General features: G+C 46.4%; 1 protein-coding gene across 3 annotated transcripts in view; it reads left to right on the top strand.

The window, feature by feature from the left end:
• Positions 1 to 1,196: 1,196 nt before the first annotated feature.
• The window catches only part of RAPH1 (Ras association (RalGDS/AF-6) and pleckstrin homology domains 1), a 149,202-nt gene continuing 128,210 nt past the window's right edge, over positions 1,197 to 22,188 (top strand). The window contains exon 1 of one of the 3 annotated variants that reach the window (XM_044303574.1): positions 1,197 to 1,472. The gene's annotated coding sequence lies outside the window, so the exon portion shown is untranslated. The remainder of the gene's footprint in view (positions 1,473 to 22,188) is intronic. The other 2 variants (XM_044303572.1, XM_044303573.1) reach the window with 2 other exon arrangements.

Below are 22,188 nucleotides of genomic sequence, written 5' to 3'. Positions count from 1 at the left end.
GACTGTGACACGATAGTCGCAAAAAATCCATCACGTCGCAGCGTGACACCATAGACTATCATTACAATAAATGTAGCACTACATTGGTGCGAGATGCAGTTGTACCCGAGTGTCGCCGTCCACCCTAGCCTAAGGCGGATTTGATGAAACACTACAAAACTATGATTATATGCCCACCAATGTCACATCTTGGGATTTTCTCTTGAATTTCCACCACGTCTGTATCTCATGTACTCTGCCGGTTTTTGTAGTCTGCAAATCCACAAATCCCCAAAACACGGATACCTGCCCTCTGTAGAACTGTCCTCTCCTTGTACAAGAACAGGACAGTACACGGGTGCGCTTACCACATTGTTTGCGTTCCCATGGAAATTAGGCTACATGCACACGACCGTATGTGTTTTGCGGTCCGCAAATTGAGAATCCGCAAAAAAACAACAACAGATGACGTTCCGTATGGCATCAGTTTTTTTTGGGAGGGGGGGTTCCTTTGTAATAATGCCTATCCTTGTCCGCAAACTAGAAAAAAATAGGACATGCATTAATTTTTTTGTGGGGCAATGGAACGGACATACTGATGCGGACAGTACACGGTGTGCTGTCCGTGTTTTTTGCGGAGCCGTTGAAATGAATAGATCCGCATTCTATCCGCAAAAAAACATGGGCATGTAGCCTTAGGTCTCATTCAGACCGCCGTATGCTGTCCGCAAAAATGCGGATCCTTTCTTTTTGCGGACAGTTCAGTATGTCTACAAAAAAACTGATTGCATTCAGTTTTTTTGCTGATCCATAGACTTCAATAGGGCCACGTCCTGATTTTCACTGACTGCTGAGCCGTCCAATGGAAGAAAAGGGCCCCATAGAAGTAAATGGGACAGCACCTAACCCGCAAAAAAACGGATCCGCATTTTTACGGACAGATGACGAACCCTCATCTGATCCGCCAAAAAAAGTCCAGAAACAGGTTTGTGTGCCTGAGCCCCGAGTCTGGTCTTACAGAACATACACGCTCTAATAAAAATGCTGATTATTTGGAATTTTTGGCAAAAAAGTGGACACCAGGTGAGAAGGAAGAAGCAGGAGATAATGGCGAGGAGGACGAGCAGATGACGGAGGAGGGAACGGCTGGGAAACTGAGACGGCAGAGGAAGAGGCATAGAGGCTAATGGAGCCAGTCACAGCCACATGCCGGACCATAGCGCGCTGTGAGCGGAGAAGACCGTGCACAGGCCGCGGGACACAGGGAGGCAGACGAGCCCTGGATACAGCCGGCAGGGAGGACGGGCCCTCCATCCCCACCTTCTCCTCCTCCCATCTCCTCCCCTCCCTCACCCCCTCCTCCCCGGTGCCGCCGTCACTCTCAAGCCGGGAGCCGAGGGAAGCTTAGAGGCCGCCGGTGTCCACGCTGTGCCCGGAGCCGCATTGGGAATACGTCAGGAGGATCCCGGGGCTGTGAACACTCCGCTGCCAAGGTGAGCACGGGGCGTGTGCCCGGGAGGATCCGCTCCATGGCACCGGGCCTGGAAGGGAAGATGAGGACAGGGATGTGCAGGGTGTGGGGAGGGGGCACATGGACGTACATGTTACACGGTGGGCTATGATGTCATAGACAGGATGCGCCGTGTGTAGTGTAGGGTGTGGGTCATACATGTGCGGCTCTGCATGTCATGTATGTATGGGTCACACATGTGCGGCTCTGCATGTCATGTGTGTATGTGTAATGTAGGGTGTGGGTCACACATGTGCGGCTCTGCATGTCATGTATGTATGGGTCACACATGTGCGGCTCTGCATGTCATGTGTGTATGTGTAATGTAGGGTGTGGGTCACACATGTGCGGCCCTGCGTGTCATGTATGTGTGTGTGCACTGCTGTCTATTGTAGGGTGTGGGTCATACATGTGCGGCTCTGCATGTCGTGTGTGTGTAATGTAGGGTGTGGGTCACACGTGCGGCTCTGCATGTCGTGTGTGTGTAATGTAGGGTGTGGGTCACACGTGCGGCTCTGCATGTCATGTATGTGTGTGTGTGTAATGTAGGGTGTGGGTCACACGTGCGGCTCTGCATGTCATGTATGTGTGTGTAATGTAGGGTGTGGGTCACACGTGCGGCTCTGCATGTCATGTGTGTGTAATGTAGGGTGTGGGTCACACGTGCGGCTCTGCATGTCATGTATGTGTGTGTGCACTGCTGTCTATTGTAGGGTGTGGGTCACACGTGTGGCTCTGCATGTCATGTGTGTGTAATGTAGGGTGTGGGTCACACGTGCGGCTCTGCATGTATGTGTGTGTAATGTAGGGTGTGGGTCACACGTGCGGCTCTGCATGTATGTGTGTGTAATGTAGGGTGTGGGTCACACATGTGCGGCTCTGCATGTCGTGTGTGTTTGTGAAATGTAGGGTGTGGGTCACACATGTGCGGCCCTGTGTGTAATGTAGGGTGTGAGTCATACATGTGCGGCCCTGCGTGTCATGTATGTGTGTGTGCGCACTGCTGTCTATTGTAGGGTGTGGGTCACACGTGTGGCTCTGCATGTCATGTGTACACTGCTGTGTATTGTAGGGTGTGGGTCATACGTCTGCATGCCGTTTGTGGTTGCCAGGGCCAGAACCTGTGTGTGTTACACTAGGAGGGATCGTCATGGGGGATGCGCTGCCAGGCCAGCAGGGCACCACAACTGGTATATGGTGCCCACAGGTCAGGGGCATCTCCTGCTGGAAACTGTGTGGTGATCCTGTGATCACACCTGTGGCCGCCATTGCTAAACCTGAGGTTGTTCTCCAGCCATGACAGGGTTACTGAAGCATTCCGTGTATTTCCATACTTCGTACTACTGAACATGTGAGAACGTATCCGGGTTCCTTTGCCCTGAGCTCCCTAGAATGCCGTTCTGCTACATGCGGTGCTCCGTGGTCCCGTCAGTTGTCATAGTCTTCCGTGGCCTGTGTGTAAATGGTGGCGCTCTGCAGTGTCCTGCCCTGGGGGTGGGGAGCAGGGTCCAGACGGATTACACTAATGGCCAGGGCCTTTTCTCTTAGGGCAGTCTTGCAATTCAATTTGAGCCTTCGCACCAGCCCTCTGGGGCGCGCCTCGGAGAACGGTTTGTGGCCGATGTAAATGGCACTTTGTATCCCCTAAGGACAGCAACCCATTACATACCAGCCTTAGGTCCTGTCATCAGCTCCCAGCATGGCTCGTTGTAACATGCGGGATCTGAGGAAACCTTCAGGACGGTTGTCTATCATATGTTCGTATCTCTTTAGGGTAGAGTTGGAAAATCCCGTGACGTGACGGTAATAGACATGTGGCAATCTTCTCTCTCCAGACCACTGGAGGTCGGTTGCAGGATCTTGTGGAGCTTTGAGGTAGATGAGAAACAACCGGTCTCCGAATCTTATCTTCTGGCTTCAATCTCTCCTCGGCCCTTAATTATTAATGGTCTCCTGCGCTGCGTGGCTCTTGCAGGTCCGTCTGTAGGTGCAGCATTAGTTCAGTACGTTTCCAGGAACGGCAATGGCTTATTAAGCTTCTGGGTTTGTAATCTTATTATTGCAGGGCTCAGTGCTATCTTCTGGACCACATGTACACTTGTGCTGAGCTGCCTAAAGAGCATTTTCTCCTAAAAATCCTAAGCCCCCCTTCAGTTGGATTTCTTCATGTTAGTTATGCGAGGTCATATTGGCATTAAGAAATCCGGAAACCTATTCTGGCACAAATGCCGGCTGTCGACCGGACCAAAACCACAGCATGTAGCCTTTGTGTGGCTAAAAGGCGTCATGCCGGAAAGTGAGCGGATTCCCATCAGATTCCATTGTCAAGGGGATCCAGTGGTTCCCGGCATTATCGATACAGTGAATTCCAGCCGGTTGTTTCTCTGCTGGGTTTCATAATGCTACTGTGAACATAGCCTTAGAAGGCTGATCCTGTGGCTGCCATCCAGCTTGTACAAGGCTTTCTCAGATACCTTCTTGGTGTTGACATGTTTATATGGCAGGCTGTTCTGCCGGAGTTCACCGGGTACTGCTGGGCACCTCTGGACTCCATTGACTATAGCTGATCCGTCCACTTTCCGGCATAAATGTCAGGTCTCAGGTGGGCAGTCATCACACATGACTTTTTGTCCAGCCAAAACCTGGAAAAGGGCCAGATCCTATTACAGTCAATAGGGATTCGGGTGTGCACGGCATTATCTCGCTAGGCCGGATCCGGTGAACGTACCCTTAGCTTGAAGAAAAACTGTGGTCAGAATAGTTACACCTTGTAATGCCAAATGCAGAACCTGAGGACCACGACACAGGGACTAAGAGCACCAGAGAGTGATTCCCTGTGTCGTGGTCCTTCCCCTCAGGCTCTGGACAGGTCTAAGGGTACTTTCACACTTGCGGCAGGCAGTTCCATCCCCGGAACTGCCTGCTGGATCCGGCAATCCGGACGCAAACGGATAGCATTTGTCAGACTGATCCGGATGCGTCTCTCCGGTGTCATCCAGAAAAAATGGATCCTGTGTGTATGTATATGTATGTATATATACATATACACATTTATTTATACATTTTTTATATTTATTTTTTTGCATTTTTAAAGGTCTGCGCATGTGCAGACCGGAAAGATGGTTCCTTTTTGCCGGAACACTCTTAGGGCTGTTTCACACGAGCGGATGCCGTGCGTGACATCCGCTGCGTGAATGACAGCCAAGACCCGATGTGGACAGCAGAAGCACGGAGCAGTAACATGATTGATAATGCTCCTTGCCTCTCTGTGATCTCTTTACTACGAAATCACAGTGAGATAAAGTTGTCACTGTGATTTCGTAGTAAAGAGGTCACAGAGAGGCACGGAGCATTATCAGTCATGTTACTGCTCCGTGTCTCTGCAGTCCGCATCGAGTCTTGGCTGTCATTCACGGAGCGGATTTCACGCATGGCATCCGCTTGTGTGAAATGGCCCTTAATGGCGGATCCGGCACTAATACATTTCAATGGAAATTAATGCCGAATCCGGCATTCCGGCAAGTGTTCAGGATTTTTGGCCGGAGAGAGAACTGCAGCATGCTGCGGTATTTTCTCTGTCCAAAAAACGTAAGAGGGACTGAACTGATGCATCCTGAACGGATTGCTCTCCATTCAGAATGCATAAGGATAAAACTGGTATTGAGCCCCTAGGGAGGAACGCAATGCTGGAAAACTTGTAATGCTAGTGTGAAAGTAGCCTAATACAGACTGTTCCTTTAAATCATAAAGTGGAGTAGTGGATAAACAGGAACCTGGAAAACCTTCACGTACTGTACATGTGAGTTACTGGAAATTCATTGATCTATTTAATTACAAGAAGGTCCAGTCTGTGAAGCCGGGTGTAGACGCTCCGAAAACATCGGCAGACTTGCCAGTGTCCACCTGGACTGTACCCAGTGTCTCTGGTGTGTTTAGTCTCCACACACCCGTCCCCTTGTTTCCCCCAGAAGATAAAGTCCTGACAAATCAGTTTGCTCTTCTCACTGCTCTCCTGAACACAAATCTAAGCTGACATCTTTACAACCAAAGAAAAAGAACTGGGATCCTCAGGATGGGCATCGGCATCTGATTGTCCAACTCCAGATACCCCCCGCCGATCAGCTGCTTGAAGAGGTCTCTTCCTAGGCCCTTGGTATATATTGAAGAGGCCACAGCCTCTTCACTTCAAACAGCTGATGGGCAGGGGTGCTGGGAGAGGGACCATCACCAATGAGGGTAGGTCAAATCTTGGACAACCCTGTGTAATCAGAAGGGATGTCCACTTTGTGAATATTCAGGAGAGCAAAGAGAGAGAGCCTGGACTTCAGATACTTCTGAGCAGCCCGCAGTGTTTGAGCGTACACACAGGTAGAAGAAGTTGAAATTTTAGACCATCTACAAACATGATTTTTTTAGGAAAAAAAAATTATGCTCTTTAGTTTAGGAAAGTGCCCCCAGGGAGGTCCATAACCTGCAATCTACCCTACATGTATGTATCTTTAGAATTCTCATGAAAACAGCCCCTTTTAAATCTGGTTTCTCATAAAAACATGTCAGAGTTTTGCTGAATTCCCTGTGAGTTTTCAGGTCCGTCTTATGTCTGGACAACATCAGTGGACTACAGGCGGCCATAAACAGCCTCCAGTAGTCCTCAAGTGTCTGTGGGATATTGAAATTGCCCATAGGTTTTAGTTTCTAACCACATCTACGTGCTTTTTCAAATTTATAAAAGAATCAGGAAAAATAGCACGGCATGCAGCACTAGTTTTCCCAGTAAAATGCCAGACCCACAGTGGACCCCATTATAGGGGTTGGGTTCTCTTGGGGGCACTGCTGGTGTCCATCATATAACAGATCAGGCAGTCAACCAGTGCAGATGGAACCTGGCTTTATCAGCATATTCTGCAACTAAAGGAATGTTTACTGAGGAGGATAATCGAAAGCCTCATCCACACGTCCGTGTCCGTGCTGAAATCGGTGAAAAAGAAGTTAGTGATGCCTCCATGAAGATGTCCGCGAAGGATCCGTGTTGGGTCCCTGTGTCAGTTTTTTGCTGTCCGTGTATCATCCGTGTTTCACGGACACTGCACAGCTGAAAAGCATCTCTTCCTAATGATCCGTGAAACACGGATGGCATCTGTGTTGTATCCGTGGTTTTCACGGACCCATAGACTATAATGGGTGTGATGGATCCATGAACACGGACAAAATGGAGCATGTTTCCGTGCTAAAATCACGGACCATGGTAAAACCCTGAATGGGGACGTGTGCTGTCCCTGGAGAACACGTACAGCACACCTACATGGGACACTGGGGTGTGAATGAGGCTTTATACCGTTATCTAATCTCGTTTCAAATTGAAAGTGCACTTTTTGATGAATATTTTTGATGTAATGTTAATGAGACGCAGCTCTGAAGTAATTGAGTAGGCCGTGGCTGTGAATGGGTGAGCCCCTAATGCAGTGTGTAGAATTAGATTATGTCTATGAAAGCTTCCTATTGTGGTAGTGTTTTTATGTCTTTGACTTAACGCGATTATGGTATTTTCAGCTTAGTCCCCGTACAGAGGAGGGTGCCTCCTGAAGTAGTAATGGGCCCTTGTTTGGGCCTCCAGTTTGTGCGTCCTGTCTTCTACAGAGAATGCTAATAAGTCCATCTTTTGTATGGCAGCTCTCTAGTACTTCCTGGCTGGACAGCCTTTCATGTGTTTCTGTAAGGGCTTTGTCCTCTATATAGCATCTGAAATTCACAACTAATATAAATGGCAGCATCCGTCCATTAACAGATTTACTTCAACTGGGGGTCACCGAGCTGCCAGAAGAAGACGTTTCTGTTGGATTTGGGTTTTTCACAGACCAATAGGGGATGCAAGTAGTTACTATAACGGACGTGTCAGGATTGATGTCCTCTTTAGGCCTCTTGCACACAAACATGTGCTGCCTGTTGCCGTTTTGCAGACCGCAATACTCGGGCACCAATCCGTGGGCATTCTGCATCACGGATACCGACCCATTCACTTCAATGGGTCCACAAATCCGGAGATGCGGAACAGAAGGACAGAACGGAACCCTAAGGAATCCCTACGTAGTCCTTCCGTGGGGTTTTGTCCCGTACTTCCGTTCCGCAAAAAGATAGAACATGTCCTACCTTTTTGTGGAGCAGCTGGATCACGGACCCGTTAAAGTGAATGGGTCCGCGATCCGCTGCGGCTACCCCACGGTCGGTGTTCGTGCATTGCGGCCCACAATTTTTGGGCCGCAGCACGACCACGGAGCGCACATGTTCGTGTGCAGGAGGCCTTAGCATGGGTTTGGTCAACTAAATTTGTGTGAGTGGCTGCGGTAATGGTCATAAAACCAAACATGAGACTGATCCTATCTGCCACGCATAGATTATAATCATGGTCCGTCTGTGCCCACAGACACCAGATTTTCACCAGATCCTACCGTTTTATTGGAATCCGCCGATGGAAAATAAATGTGTGTGTGGCCCTTTAATAAAAGCATATGAACATGGCAGAAAATAGCATTGAGCTTTGACCTATCCTGCTTTTCCAAATGAGGGAACCTCTGCAGTCCTTTTACCATCTGAGACCCTCAGGAGCACTCATAGCATAGCGCCATTGATTTTAAGTGCAATTAATCACTGACTAAAGCCTCATGAGCTCAGACACTTGTGAAGGCTGGGGGAGATTTAGCAAACTGCACATGGCAACCAATCGGATTCTACCTTTCATTTTCTGCAGCTCCTTTGGAAAATGAAAGGTGGAAGCTGATTGGTTACTATGGACAACTAAGCCAGTTCTACTTTACACCAGTTTGATAAATCTCCCCCAGTGTGGTCCATTATTTAGCCTGAACACTGAGCCAAACAGAGACTTGTCCCTGTCCTCGAGAGTTTACAATCCAATGGTTTGTCACTAATATTAGAATACTTTTACTCGCCTTTTTTTGAGAAGTATACAATCATTTATGGTGTAAGAATTGTGATTCATGGCATGATTGCTAACTTTTCTTTCTACTTGCCAAATTTGGAGGGGGCATGGTCTTCAAGTCTTGCTCAAATCTTTGCTCAAATTACTTTGACTACCTTTTTTTTTTTTTTTCTTAGACTGGCGTTATAAATGTGGATCATTGTTCTAGGTCGGGCATACTCAACCTGCGTCCCTCCAGCAGTTGTAAAACTACAACTCCCACCATACCCTGCTGTAGGCTGTCCGGGCATGCTGGGAGTTGTAATTTTGCAACAGCTGGAGGGCCGCAGGTTGGGCATGCCTGTCCTAAGGTATAACAAGTTTTGTTTGTTTTTTTTGGGGGGGGTGGGGGGGTACTTTTTATGAATTGGAGAATTTTTTAAAACATTATGTGAAATGTGTTGTCCCAGTTCTATTTAGGCCGGCTTGTTTAATTCTTCTTTCTGTGTTCTTCAGCTTGTCTCCCAGTAATTCCCTAAAATGTTAGTGGCAGTTCTTTAAAGCTCTGATATTGTGATGTGCTTATGCTGATTTGCACTTATTTCCATATGAAAACCTATCAGTGAGAATTTCTTGAGAAGGACAGCCAGAAATTTGGTGCAGACTAAAGGAAAAAAGGAAATGATATGCTTATTGAAAATAAACAACTTGTTCCGTTACCTTTTTGGCGGGGCAGCACCAGTGAAATTGAATTCTCAGTGGGAGAGACAGCGGGTCTATCTGTGACCAGTTTGCACTGCAGCCAAATTGTGGAATCGCTCTCTCCTGGATGAGTCTGTTTTAATTTTATTCTATGGATGAGTACATTTTGGAATTTGTCCGAATTTATGCATTTCACACATCTGATTTCATCCACGCTAATTAATATTTGTACCTGAAAGTGAATGTGCCGGTATAGTAAACTTTCAGAGCTGGGCCCCCACATACACATTGATGCTTGTCCTGAGCAAGCTTCTGTGAGTTCTCGGTAGGGACAGGGGAATAAATGCCCGCAAGACACCTCTGGTGCTGGCTTGTCTCCCTTTTGAGATCAAAAAGATTGGGCATGTTGAAATCCAACATGCCTGACCCATCTTATTCCCCCCAACACCTGCCAACTCCCATACACGTTAGGTTGTTGGCCAGTTCCACTCAAATTGGTGGGTTTGGCTGTCATTCATTTGATGATGGGTTTCACACTCTTAGCACCCTTCTCCGGCTGGTGAACAGCATGCCAGATCCGTGCTGCCTCTAGTGCACGTGTGCCACCGAAGGTCCGCTCCGGCCCTATTGACTATAATGGGGGTGGGCCAGAGTTCTGGTGTCGGCACGGCAAACATGCCGAGAGGCACCTGGAATAAAACGACGACATGTTAGTTTTATTCCAGCCGCCTCTTGGCATGTTTGCCGTGCTGCCACCGGAACTCTGGCCCACCCCATTATAGTCAATAGGGCCGGAGTGGACCTTCGGCGGCACATGTGCACTAGCGGTGGCTGTTCACCTGCCGGAATAGCCTGCCACTAGTGTGAAACTAGCCTAAAGCTTGCCATACCCAAGAGATTTTTCAGATGGCTGTTTTTCGAATGTCTCGATTGGTCTGTGAAAGTTGACGTTTTGGTTGACAACATGCATAAGTTAAAATGAACGGTGATTGGTCTGTGCATCCAAAAACATCAGTCAAATCAACTTTTCAGCAGATGTTGGCATTTATCTAATTATACGGCAGAAAATGGTCTCCTTCACACTACTTTTTCAGAATTCATAAGCACTTTAAGGCTGGGTTCACACTTGAGCGTTGCGCAAACGCGCGTTTTATGCGCGTTTTTGATGCGCATTTTTATGCGCGTTTTTGTAATAGTAAACGCGCGTTTGACGCGCGTTTGTGTGATTCACTACAGTGTCCTATGGCCACAAACGCCCCAAAAGTCGCTCATGTACTTTTTGGAGCGTCGGGCGTTTTACAGCGCGATCGTACGCGCTGTAAAACGCCCAAGTGTGAACCATTCCCATAGGGAATCATTGGTTTCTCCTTGTTGAGCGTTTTACAGCGCGTAGGAACGCGCTGTAAAACGCTCAGGTGTGAACCCAGCCTAAGGCCTCCACATTTCCATGTCATGTCAATGAAAAAAGCGTACGTGTTTCATCTGTGAAAGAACCGTGGCTGGTCCGTGTGTCCGTTTTTACCATGCGTGTGTCATCTGTAAACATTGCTCAGCTGTAACATTATTTTTAAAAAAGCTGTATTTTATGTAGACTTTTCATTAATTTGTATTGAATTTAAAGAAAAAACTTAAAAACTGCAGTGAGAACACCATAAAAAAAAAACTTGCATAAATCCACACTATTTATCGTGTTTTTGGTGCGCATTTGTTGTGAAGTTTCCGCAGATCTTCCCCCCTTCTATTGAAAAGGGTGCAGTCTGCACAAAAAGCACAACAATCGACATGTCGCAGATTTCAGAATCCACAAGTCGATTTCCTCACCTAAGAAAAGTGCAGTGTACACGATCTGGTGCTGAACTACGCTGCGTTTCTTCCACACTAACGTCATGTGGACATATCTGTAAAAAATCATCCCCTTCTCTTATTACCAGGACCAGACATTTAGGACGTTGTGACACCATCGGATGCCTTTGTGACTGCCAGTCCCGGGATCCAATGTTGTAGATTGCTGTGAAGCTGGAGGCACTGGATATAGTCGCACAATATGTTCATGCTCTGTTGGAGAACAATGGGGTGTATTATTGTGCCAACTGCTTGTCCTGGAGCAAATCCTAGCCGTACACCAGTGAATAGACCGATGTAACTACTGTATAAGGGTATCTGCTATCAAAGTGACGGTTAAACTCTGGCATCTGGCCGCCCTTCCAGCTGCTGTTCTCTGTGATCGGACTTCCAGGGCATAGTGCAACTGCCAGAGATAAGGTGTGGCAGGAATGCTGCATCATTCCCCTTATCTGTGCTCTGCTGGATTGCCACACTTTTCAATGCACAGGGATAAGGTACTTGCTTGTGTGAAAAGGAGGAGTACAAAAATAATGCCCTTAGGGTCCATTCACACGGGCGTCGCGAGTGAGGGCCGGACAGGATGCGAGTGCGTTCAGGGAAAATCTTTTTTTTCCCCGCACGAGTGCAATGCGTTTTGTACACGCGTGATAAAAAAACGGAATGTTTGGCACCCAGATCCGAACCCAGACTTCTTTACTGAAGTTCGGGTTTGGGTTCGGTGTTCTGTAGATTTTTATTATTTTCCATAATAGCATTCTTAATACAGAATGCAAAGTATAATGTCAATTGAGGGTTAAAAAATAATAAAAACATTACTCACCCCATCCACTTGATTGCGCAGCCGGGATACTCTTTGTTCTTCTTGAAGGACCTGCAAAAGGACCTTTGCTGACATTACATGGTGAGCGCGGTGACGTCGGCGCAGGTCCTGCTGAATGAAGATACCATTTGTGGACTCACAAATGCATTGCAATACCGGATCAATCTCTCACTCTTTCATCCAGGAAAAACGGATCCGGCATGCGCAGACCACAAAACCGGATCAGTTTTTCTGGAACACTCGGCATTTAATGCATTTCAATGGCAAATGTTTGCTGTGGTATTTCCTCTGTACAAAAACCGTACAGTGACTGAACTGAAGATTGCTCTCCATTCAGAATGAATTAGGATAAAACTGAGCCCCGAGGATGGAACTTACCGGAAAGTACCCTTACAGAAATCTATGTGCTTGCTGCTCCATTCAAATGAATGGAACAGATTTTTCAGTTGCAGAAAATTCCACAGCAAAATCCGCAGCGTGTGACGGCACCTTACACAGTTTGCACAAACCAGTCATTGCCTGTGGAAAACCTGTCTAGTGAACACTTAAACGATAGCTGATCAATTCGCCAGAAACTGGTAGTTTGTGGAAATGGACCATAAGGCTACCTGCACATGATGCAGATTATGAGCAGTTGTTCCGTGTGGGGAAAAACTGCAGCTTTTTTCTTCTGGCAGAGAAAACCCCCCAGAAATCTCTATGGATTTACGGTCACCAAGTATGCACCTGGATGCAGGTTCCCTTAGGCCTCTCTCCCATGACCGTTTTTTTTATGTGTATGGGCCATTTTTTGAGTTCCGTATACAGAACCATTCATTTCAATGGTCCCGCAACAAAACAAAACGTAATGTACTCCATATGCATTCCGTTTCCGTACCGCAAAACACTGAAAAAGCCATATGGTTGTGTGAAAGAGGCCTAAGTGTCGCGCTATGATGCCATTCTGGCAAAAAGTCTGGTATGCGGTGCATCCTCTCCATCGTTGCTGCACCTGCTGCTCGTCCTGGCTTTCTTCCGTGTCACGGCTGCTTTTCCCTTCCTCTCCAACATGAATTCCTGATGAAAGAAGAATTTTAGTGTGTGATGCTTTCACCAGCAGAGGATGGCTGGCAGGAGTGTCAAACTTCACAGATCTACACGAGTGTTGAAAATCTCATAATGTCATGTTTTAGTTAGCGGAAATAGTGTCTCATTTCACTGTCCTCTTCCGTAAAGAGAATTTGGAGGTTCTCTAAATTTATCTGGGGGCTATGTATAAGTAAGGGCTCATGCACATGAATGTAACGGCCCCTTGCTTGTGCTGCGGATGTGAACCCATTGACTTGAATGGGTCCACAATCTGCAAGATCCAGCAAAAGATATGAAATGTCTTGGCTTTTTGCAGTACGGAAGCACGGACCCAAAGGCGTTTTGTGGTGGTTCTGCAGGCTTTAAATCCGTGCCTCCACCCCGCAAAAGATAGGACCTGTCCCATCTTTGGCCGTACCTTGTGGATCGTGGACCCAATAAAGTCAGTCCATTTGCGGTCCACAGCATGGGCACAGAGCCCTAATCCCAGAATCCTTATAACCCAATCCACAGGTCTGTAGTAAGTTTCTACACTTGTGTCCAGTCTAGGCAATCCTGTCTGTTAGGCCTCATTCATTTTTCACTGATGTGTGCTGTCTGCATTTTCCGTGGACAGCACACGTGCTCATTGATTTTTAATGTGTCTGCTTACACATCAGTTTTTACTGACCTGCGAGACATGCGCTGTTTTGGTCCATAATGCGAACCAAACAGACCATAGAAGTCTAGAGGTCTGTGAAAAATTAAAATAAACGGCATCCATGTTTGGTCTGATGCTCTGGAAATTAATTTTCAGCTGAGTAATGTCCCTGGAACACAGATGACACATGGAGGGCAAAAAAACGAACACACGGACCAAACACGGATCTTTCATAAATAGATTTTTTTCTGTGGATGTGATGTTGAAACACAAGGTATGTTCGAAAGATGCAGATCTTTTGGTTGTGCTGCAAATAGCCATTATTCAAACAAGAGTGGGAAACCCCTTTTCTTTTGTTTTCTGAAATTACACCTCAAAGGCCCCATTCCCGCTTGCAGCAGCCTGTATTCTGCGAATGGAGTTTTGCAGACCTTGTCACATTTTAGCACATTGTAGCAGTGTTGAGTTGCCCAGTCACTGGTTCTTTTTTGTCTTTCAGCTGATGTTTCTGCCGTGACGCACTTGTTCGAAAAGCACAGTCGGTCAATTTCACTGTTTAATGGAATTTGCTCAAAGACAAGATCTATTCATACAGCAAGAAAATGTCCATCGATCTTAAAGATGACCCTTAAAGGGGTTGTCCGGGTTCAGATCTGGACATACCCATATTTTCACCCAGACAGCCCACCTGCTAGATCGCGCAGGGCACAGGCTCTTTTGTCTACAATAACACACTGTGTGTTCGGTGACTTCACCGGCTCTGATGGGCGTGCTTTAGCGCTGCCCTAGCCGTTTTCCTGGCTAGGGCAGCGCTAAAGCCTGCCCATTAGTGTCGGTGACGTGATGTGATGGAGAGCCCGGTTTGTCACCGGAACTCCTGAAAATGCCTTTACCCTGCGCGATTTAGCGCAGGGCAAAGGAGAGCATCGGAGCATGAACTTCTCCGATGCTCAAGTCTGGGGGGCTGCCTGGGTGAAAATGGAGGTATGTCCGGGTTCAGCTCTTAACCCGGAGGACCCCTTTAAGCCGTAGCCTGACATGTCTATTTCTGTAACTATTTGCCTTCCCCATGTAATAACAATGCTGGAGCACCTATTCTCATATCTCTATGATGTGTCATTCCTTTATTATTTCTGCTAAAAGTTATGAATGATTTATTAGCATTTTGCAGCGAAGGTCCAGATCGGTGTCACCAGCTGGGATGTGTCCCAGTGGTGCTAGTGTCAGAGTGTGGTAACACCTAGCTGGACCTTTGTTGCAGGCTGCTGGAAATGTATTTAAAACTTCTAGCAGGAATAATAAAGGAATGGCTTAACATAGTGACATAAGAATAGATGCTCCAGAATTATTACCTCGGGTAGTAGTTACTAAAACAGCCATGTCAGGAGAAGTTACAGGACCTCTTTAAAGGAGTTGTGCACCTTTTGTGAGGGCGAACGGGGGGGGGGAAACCCCCTCTTTTGTAGACTTATGAAGGAAAGCATGTCCTTAGTTTCTCCGCTCAGCTCCCAGTATGTAAACCTCTGTTATGACGTTGCTGCGGCCGGAGCTTGGCTGCAGCAGTGTAAAAACGGAAGCTTACACCCTAGAAGGCAAACCCTAAAATTGCTCAATATAAAAAAATATATTTTTATGCTCTTTCTCCAGCGCCAATCTTTGTGGTGCTGGTCCGGTTTTCTGCTGCTGTCTGTTTACAGACTGCAGTGATGACCTGCCAGAATACAGAACATGACCGCTGCAGCCGATCCCTGTCCTCTGCAGTCTACATTACCGAGTGTTACCCGAGTCCTAGTGACTAGGAGCCATGCTTTCTCTTAATGGTATGGCGTCTGCTTGCTGATGGAGCACTCGCTTGCTAGGAGCCAAAGTTATGCAGGTTTTGTAGTAACATGTAAGTGATCGCCCTCCTAACATTTTTATTGCTGTTGAAACCTGCGTGGTACAACTTGTCATTTCTCAGCAACGTGCTGGAGCCGGTTCACAACATCATGACGCTCTGCCTGGGTTTCGTGGATGCCACAGGGGATGTATTTTAGGTTGGTAGTTCTTGCTGTATGTGTATGAAGCCGCTCATGCTATATGTTAACGACTAGCAAAGTCCATTATATCATTAACGTGTAAAAAAATGATGGCGGACAGTTATTATTCTCGTGGACCCTGCACGGTAGTGCTAAGAACCCCTGTGCTGAAGTATGCACATCTGCAGAACAATCCACAGGTAATTCCTGCAAGAATCCCTGCACTTCCACTTTTAAAGGGGTTATCCAACCACTATAAGGACCCCCCCCCCCAAATGCCTGGGCCTCTCATATAGGTTATACTGACCCCGCTCCCCGGCACCCACAACGCTGTTTATTCCTGCTGCATCTCCCCGTCACGTGGATCAAAACGACCGCCGGGCGGTTCGGTCTGGGGTTTGAGGGGCTAGCCAATAGCAGGCCACGACGGAGATGAGCCTTCATAGCATTGTGAATGACGCTAGGGAGGCTCGTCGCGACCTGCTATTGGCTAGACCCCCAACCCCTGGAAATTAAAGGGGTTGTCCCATCTGGGACATTGATGACATATCAATAGAATACGCTATCTGTGTCCGATAAGTGCGTGTCCCACCTCCTGTGTCTAGAACAAGGTCCCCCGAACTGGAGGACAGCACAACGCACATGTGTGCCATGCTTCCATTCATCGCTATGGGGGAGTCCCGAAAATTGCCACGTGCTCGGCTTTTACAGAAATCCCATAGCGCCGAATGGAGAGTGTGACCACTGGAAAGAAGGCGAGCAGGCAAATGGCAGTGAATGAAGGGTGGCTCCATTCTGAGATGTTTGCCAGTCCCACATCTGGCATATCCCGGATAGGCCAACAACTTTAACTCCTGTGTTCCCTGCAAGATTTCTGCGAGACTGAGCACATATTAATATCTATCACATTGTCGTCATTTCTTCTTGTGGTGTTACTGCAAAAAATGTATTTGGATGAAGTGCTCTGTTATCTTTCTTTTAATAAGTGTTAGGGTCCATTCACACGTCCTGTTTTTTTTCATCCTGAAAAACGGTCCGTTTTTTGCGGATCCGTTGTTCCTGAAAATGTTTCCGTATGTCATCCGTATGTCATCCGTTTTTTGCGGATCCGCAAAAAACGGAAACATGTATACATTTCAATAATCAAATAAAGTTGTTTGGATTTCTTTGAAAAAAAATTGAAAAAAAAAAATAAAAAATTGGTTATGTGTTTCCAGGAACGGAATCCGCAAAAAACGGATGACATACGGAATGACATCCGAATGTCATCCGTTTTTTGCGGATCCATTGACTTTGTATTGTACCAGGATCCGATTTTTCAGGACAAGAATAGGACATGTTTTATATTTAAACGGACATGCGGAACGGAACAACGGAAACGGACAGCACACATTGTGCTGTCCGATTTTTTCCAGGACCCATTGAAAATGAATGGGTCCAGATCTGGTCCTGATCTGTTCCTGAAAAAACGGAACAGATCAGGAAAGAAAAAACGGACGTGTGAATGGACCCTTAGCCGTAGAGCAGTGCAGGAATTTGTGGCTAAGGCTGCTTTCACACTAGCGTTACTATTTTCCGGTATTGAGATCCGTCATAGGGTCCTAATACCAGGGAAAAAAAATATGCTTCCGTTTTGTCCCCATTCATTGTCAATGAGGACAAAACGGAACAGAACGGAGTGCTCCAAAATGCATTGCGTTCTCATACTGGAGAGCAAACCACAGCATTCTGCAGTCTGCTTTCCGTCCTGGGATGCGGAGTCAAGGGGGACGGATCCTTTTTCTCTGACACAATAGAAAACGGATCCGTCCCCCATTGACTTTCAGTGGAGTTCATGACGGATCCATCCTTGCTATGTTACAGATAATACAACCAGATCCGTTCATAACAGACGCAGATAGTTGTATTATCAGTATCGGAAGCGTGTTTGCTGAGCCCTGCCGGATGCAGCAAAAGCGCTAGTGTGATAGCGGCCTTAGGTGTGTGATAAGTGAAGACTGCAATTTTCTGCTAGTACCATATGTCCACATTTCTAGTAGCATATGTGAGTGTTCGGTGGCAGGCCGCCCTCTGTGCCTCTGGCACGTGCTCATTCTGGAGCAGAGAGAAGTTCCTGCTGACTGCTCCGTCTATATGGAAAACTACGAGCTGTGATACTGGGCAGCACAGAGGTGTATTCATGGGATATTATTAATCGTATGCGCCATTTGCTAGTTATGCCCAAAGACACAAATATTAGCACAAACTAGAATTCCTTTGGTTTGTAAATAGTAGTATTTGGTCATTTCCTGGTTGCATCTGTTTCTTGTATACGTCAGAATTGCAGTATACTAGGCTGGGCAGTAACAGCATTTATGGGGCGGCAGGGGTGCGTGGTGCCAGGTACTGGGGGGATTTCGTAAGTTAAAGGGGTTGTGCAGTGGCATAAATTAGTGATGGGTTGTCCGTATTCGATTGGTCGGAGACATACTCCCATTACCCCGCCGAGCAACAGTTTGAAGAGGTTTTGGTGCAGTGTAATTACAGCTGCTCATCTCATTCGCTTGAATGGGAGAGGAAGGCGTCATTACACCGCACCGCCGCTTCAATGTAAGCAATGTGTGCGGTTCAACATGGAAGATTTGCCACGACCCCTTCTACCAGCTGATCATAGAGGGTGCCGGGAGTCGGACCCCAGTGGATTTGATATTGGAAAGGATAGGTCCTCAATATTATGCCGTTGCTGGTTTTGCTGGCAAAGAATGGGGCACGGGGGATTGTTTCCATGGGACATACGACGCTGGTGATTTGGCAACCAGTTTGTACCACCTTCACAGCTCACAGGGGCTTCAATCCTGTCATTCAGACATTAATTGGGTTGTTTCATTGGCTGCGGGCCTTTCTCTTAAGGACCCTGGCAGAAGGCGCCCTGATGATTTTCATGTGGTATTACTTGTCCCAAGTCCACCCTTTGCTCCCGTGTCCCAGGAAGAGGAGTTCCTAAATGAAGGACCGTTCTCTGGACGCTTATTTGCAGGGTTGTCTCATCTCGTTAGGGGTGATTTATAAAAAGTGGTATAAAGGAAAACGGACATGGCAACCAATCAGATTCCAACTGTCATTTTTCAGAGCTCCTTTGCAAAATGAAATTGGCTGATATGGGCGACGAAGCCCCTTTTCATTTACACCAGTGTTTTTATAATTCTCCCCCACTGTATATTTTCATCCCATAGTTGTCTGAATTAGACCACATTCACACGACCATGTTTTCGATCCTCAAATTCTACAGGGCTCACTGAAAGTGCAGGATGCACACGGCTGGTCTTTTGTGGATCGCAAAACGGATATGGCCGTATGAATGTAACCTTAGGCAGTGACAGAGCAACATTACAATTTTTTAGTTGACAGACTCCTAGTATGTTTTCTTGCACCCCCACCCCATGGCGGGGAGCTGGTGTTTGCACACCTGTGTCCTATTCCGTCCTGGTTAGTGCATACCTAGTGTCGGCACACAGGAATCTTTGTCTTTATTTGATGTGTCCTTCCACATAAACTTTTATTGCAGTTGTGTGACAATCGCCCAGGAGCCAGCGATTTCTGACACTTTGGGAACTACCCTGAGCTGTCTGCCATTGAAATGGACAACCAGTACAGGAATATATATTTTTTTTTTTCTCTGTTACTGGAAAAAGAAAAAGGGTAACTGATTGAGGTGCATTGTGCCTCAACCATGACTACAGCGCTGGGCGAGTGTAGTGTGCTGCTGTTTGTGGCATTTATCCCATTTTAGGCCTCTTTCACACTTTTCATCCGGATGCTATGCATGTAGTGAACACACTGAATCCGGACCCATTCATTTCAGGCGTCCTCCCTGCATTCAGGAAGATTGCCTTTCATGCAGCCCTGGCCCCATATAAGTGAATGGGGCTTCATAAAAAATGCATACAATCCGGACGGAAAAAAACCACACACAAGTAAAGTCACGTACAGATCATCAGTTTTTCCTGAACAGATCCTGAGGTCTGCATGAGACCTCTAACTGCGTTTGTGAGATTTAGTCACAGCTATAGGAGATATTAAGTTAAGTCTCATTATATGGCTTATTCTGGGGTTATTTTTGCAAACATTTGTGACGTTTAGCATTTTTACACAACTCGCTCCATCTTGGATAGTGGGCGCCCTTAGCTGTGATTTCATAGGTTTCACACCAGATAATAAACCTGCCGCATGTGAAATCCTGTGCTCGGTAGGAGCAGACACTATCAGGGTGTGTTTTATGACTAAGTGATTTGTAATCTGTTCGTCATTTCTTGAAAGAATGGTTTATTGATGAATAAATGTGTTCGTTGGCAACTGTGGGACGTACGACAGGATCAGCCCAGGCGTGTGACATGTTTTCATGGCCACAAGCACTGGCTGCATGTAGATGTACCGCAGAGTAAAACGTGAAGGCCGTCGCCAAGGGACCCTTCTCCGTATTTAATTCCACAGATCACGCTTTACTTCTGCCATGAGGTAGAGCTGTGATCTGACTACACAAGTAAAATTGTCCGCAACCTGACTGTCGGTAGTTCACCCTAAGGGTGCCGCCACATGTCACGGCTGTGCTACGTTTTTGGTGCAGCATTAAAGAGGACCTTTCATGTTTTTTTATTAATTGAGATCAATACCTTTTACTTGCGGGGTACACTGCCTGATTTTTTATTTTTTTTTTTATATATATATTTTTTTATATATATTTTTTTTTATGTGTCTCCTGTGCCAGCTGTTACCCGTCCCCCATAGTTTTCCCGCTCAGTATGCTAATACTGAGCATCGGTACAGGGAGCAATCACAGCGGAGAGACTCACAGCCAGGGAGGAAAAAAAGCTCACCTTCTCCCTGGCAGTGACGCTCTCCGCTGTGATTGGATTGCGTCACAGCCAGGGAGAAGGAGACGCCCATTGAGAAACCCTGGCGTCTCCTCCTCCCTGTACCGATGCTCAGTATTCGCATACTGAGAGCGGAAACTACAGGGGGGCACAGCGGGGTGCAGGAGCGATATTTAAAAAAATCAGGCAGGGTGGCAGCATCAGTGGGGGGTACCCCCCCAAGTAAAGGTACCGGTATTTATCTCCATTATTACAAAACCATGAAAGGTCCTTTTTACGGCCTCTTTCAGATGAGCGTGTCTGGTGCGGAAGTGTGATTTACCGTTATGGACACTTCTTGCCTCCAATACATTTTATTAAATAAATAAGTGACTATGCCAAATTTTTTATTACATGCAATTACAAAAGTAATCAGATCCAATTAATTACGTTAATGTAATATCCCTTTGCTGGAAGAAAACGTACACTAAGCGCAGGTATGTTGTATGCAAAAACGACATGCTTTTTTTGGTGCATTTTTTTGGTGCACCAAAAACGCAGCACAGCTGTGAGATGTGGCAGTACCCCAAGGACTCGTTCACATTTCTGTTTTTCATGGACATGTGCTATGTGCATTTCCTGTGTACAGCACACATACCCATTGAGTTTAATGTGTTTATTTACTCATCAGTGCACTACTTTGGTCCGTAATGCGACTCAAATACGCCCATTGACATCTATGGGTCCATGAAAAGCCACGGATACATCGGATGGTTTTTCACTGACCACTAGTAAGGAATGCGCTGGAAATTAATTTTCTGCTCAGTGGTGTCCATGGAATACAGATGACGCACAGAGGGCCAAAAAAACGGACACTGTCCCTTTTACATCTATCTTCAAGGATGAAACATGAATTGATTTTTCCATGGATGTCAAACGGAAGTGAAAATGTGAATGAGGCCAGACGGTATGGCCATACTACATGCAGTGGTCCTACAAGCTGCACTGGTATTTAAGTGAATCATTGAATCTGATTGGTTGTTCAAAGGGCGTTGGTAATTACCGTGCGGTTTTTAATAAGTTACTTTAATAGCGCTGGATGAAAGATCTTTCTTTAAAAGAATATTCCCAGAAAGATCTTTCATCCATTGCCCTGATTACATTGAACATGTGTGGTCAGTTGAAAATCTTGAACGGCCAATAAGGACTGAAATTCGTATGGTCGCAGAACAGTCGATCACCATCAACCAACAATTATCTAGTGTGTATGGCCACCTTAAACATTGAGAGGACCGCAGCTTTTTCTTATAGTGGGCAAGCACGACCACTGCTGCTGAATTGCAGGGTGGTCGTAACCCCTGGATACGAGTAGTGTATAATATGATGGAAAAATGAATCCAGCCAGCAAAGGAGGCAATATAGACAATCACAATATATTAGTAAGCGCCTTGTATTAACTTTCTCTACATGATAAATGCTATTTGCTGAAGTGAGAGGACCCCTTTAAGTGTTCCCTAAACTCTAGCTCTGATTGACATAATTAAAAAAATATTGAATGTGTTATTAGTACTGAAAATAATTAATTCTCAGTTGTTTGACGGTTATAAAGCATCACACCTGTGACCGGTGTCTGTTCACATCGATACTTTCTTGTGTCATACCGTAGGGCACCATGGAAGTCCAATACCTGGTGACCTTCCTAGCAGATCTCACAAATTGGGAGACATGTATGGTAGACAAGACAAAGGTGGGCAGGCAGTCTTCAGTACCCCACAATATCTTGTTGTGTGCTCATGCGCTCATTGACCGTGCTGTTTGTCCAGTAGAGGTATGAGTTGCAGCATGACTAGGGTATTGGTTAGAC

This window comes from Bufo gargarizans, chromosome 8 (assembly GCF_014858855.1).
Source record: "Bufo gargarizans isolate SCDJY-AF-19 chromosome 8, ASM1485885v1, whole genome shotgun sequence".
NCBI classification, from domain to species: Eukaryota; Metazoa; Chordata; class Amphibia; order Anura; family Bufonidae; genus Bufo; species Bufo gargarizans.
This window is presented reverse-complemented; position numbering and strand designations above follow the sequence as displayed.